Genomic DNA, 2,402 nt, shown 5'->3' with positions numbered 1-2,402 from the left:
AGAGCCCTCTTAGCTTGTTTTGTTAAGCTTTAGTTATAAATACACTCAACAGTATGTGCTCACAAGCTATTTCCAGAGCCTTCTAAATAGAATCATGGCTGGTTTTGCTGGTTTTTAAAGCGAGGAGAAAAATAGGGACAACTTGATATCCTTACTATGGTGTAGCTGTGCTCCATAGACTTTTCTCTAAGGTTGCATAAAATTTCACCTATACAAACACTAGATGATTCTGGGTCAAACGGCACAGGACTGGGAGACTTGCTATGGACCCATTAATTCCTCAGGAGCATGCTAAGTGACAGAAAGGGTCAGGAATCAGGAGTTCAATGGACATCTAACCAATATAAGGTCTTACAACTTTTCTGATAACCGTTGCAGTCTCTTTATTAAGGAACTGAGAACTGGCACAGAATGTTTTCCACCATAAGCTTGCTGAGAAAAGTGATCCATTCCTGCATGTGAGGAACCAGGTCTGCCTGTAAACAGGACGTCCTCACAAGACAAATCACAGATGCCCTAGAATGCCCTGGGTTATACATAGGATATCCTCACAGCAGTTTAGAGAATTTGTCCCTCTAAAGTAGTTTTTCTTACTTCACTGTAATAGAAAACCTTTCATCATATGTTATGTGATAAAAATGTACTTAAGTTTGAGATCCAGAATTTCAAATTTGTGTTTCAGATAGGCCTCTTTCAAATACCATCCTTTTCTAAATCTAATCAGTTTTTCAGCTGCATTTTCCATGTGATCTTGTGTTTCTTTTGATGATACTGACAAGAAAAATATCTTCATATATCAAGGAGTTATCTGAGGAAATATTAAAGAAGTAGCTGAGGAAAAGGACAACATACATCATTCACTATAATTTTTTCCACCTAACCTTTCAAACATGGAATAAAAAGCTCATCATAGTTCAATGTAATGTTGGCAAGAGTATTTTACTAAAAATGGTGAAATGAGGGTGTTAGCTCACCTTTTCCCCAGTTGTACTATTATTTGCAGTGCCGTTTCCGAAGGTTTTAGTAACTTTATTTGGAATTTCATTAAAACAAATCAGGGTGTTTGAAATATTTTGCTGAAAAATACCTTAGTGTTTTTATTGTTATAAAAAAGAGGAGGAAAAAAAAAAAGAAAAGAAAAGAAAGTTTTCTAGTGGCTTTGACAGCTGAAACTGGAATGTTTCGCTCAGTAGCTCTTCTTTGTGCTTGTGGTAGATAGTTAATGAAGCTCATGGTTAAACCAGGAGCGGATGGATACTAGAAGTGTAGGAAGAAAGCAGCAGAGAATGTTTACCAACAGCGCGTTGGTGGTATAGTGGTGAGCATAGCTGCCTTCCAAGCAGTTGACCCGGGTTCGATTCCCGGCCAACGCAGTTGTGTTTTTGACGCCTTCCCGAGCGCAGCAGCCGCACGCCCGCGGTGCCGCCAGCCAGCGGGCGCTCGGCGCCGCGGAAAGGGGTCAGCAGGAGCAGCGCCGGGTGCCGCTGGGAGCGAAGCGACAAAGCCCTGCCGCCGGGGGGGGGCACTCCTGTGTGCGGCGGCGGCCGCCCGCCCTGCCGCGGGGAGGAGCCACGCCTGTGTGCGGCGGCCGCCCGCCCAGCGGGAGAGCAGGCTGGCGGGAAACGGGGTGGCGGCGGTGCTGCTGGGGCGCCATGTTGAACAGAGCCCTTGCGGCAGAGAGGGCCAGGGCTCCGGGCCTGCAGCAATGTTGTTGCCTGCAGGTCGGGGGAGATGTTTTTCCCCAGCTGCTCTGCACCACCGAGGCCACGCCTGGAGCAGTGACGGTGTCCAGTTCTAAAGTCCCAGTACTGGAGAGAAATGAGCGTACTGGAGAAAGTCCCGTGAAGGGCCACACTGACAGTTACAGTGCTGGCGTCTTTTTGCTGTGAGGAATGACTGAGAGATCTGTTTAGCCTGGAGAAGAGAAAACTCAAGGGGGGGAATCGTATCCATGTATAAAAATACCTGAAGGCAGGGTGCAAAGAGAATGGAGCCAGGCTCTTCTCAGTGGTGCCCAGTGGCAGGACCAGAGGCAACGGGCACAAAGTGAAACATGGAAGGTTCTCTCTGAATGTTAGGAAACACTTTTATTACTGTGAGGGTGACTAAGCACTGGCACAAGTTGCCCAGAGAGGGTGTGAAGTCTGTCTGTGGAGATACTCAAAAGCTGTCTGGGCATGGTCCTGGACAACTGGCTCTGCGTGTGTGTGTCTGAGCAGGGGAGGTGGGCCAGATGACTTCCAGAGGTCCCCTCCAACCTCAACCATTTTGTGGTTCTATGATTGTGTGTCAAGCCAAGGCAAGAACTGAGAGTAGAGGACCAATACAAGATGTTAGCTATTTCTCTAGGAATGGGCATGGCAGCAGAACCTGGGCTGAGAGACAAGGCGGCCAAAGGAAGT

The 2,402-nt window shown here is 47.1% G+C and overlaps 1 non-coding gene across 1 annotated transcript; it reads left to right on the top strand.

Annotated features, from left to right (window-relative positions):
• Window positions 1-1,301: 1,301 nt before the first annotated feature.
• On the top strand, window positions 1,302-1,373 carry TRNAG-UCC (transfer RNA glycine (anticodon UCC)). The gene has a single exon. It is a non-coding gene; the product is annotated as a tRNA-Gly (tRNA).
• Window positions 1,374-2,402: the final 1,029 nt, after the last annotated feature.

The sequence above is a fragment of the Falco cherrug genome, chromosome 4 (genome assembly GCF_023634085.1).
Source record: "Falco cherrug isolate bFalChe1 chromosome 4, bFalChe1.pri, whole genome shotgun sequence".
Lineage (NCBI taxonomy): Eukaryota > Metazoa > Chordata > Aves > Falconiformes > Falconidae > Falco > Falco cherrug.
The sequence above is the reverse complement of the archived record's forward strand: the minus strand, read 5'-3'. Positions and strand labels throughout refer to the sequence as shown.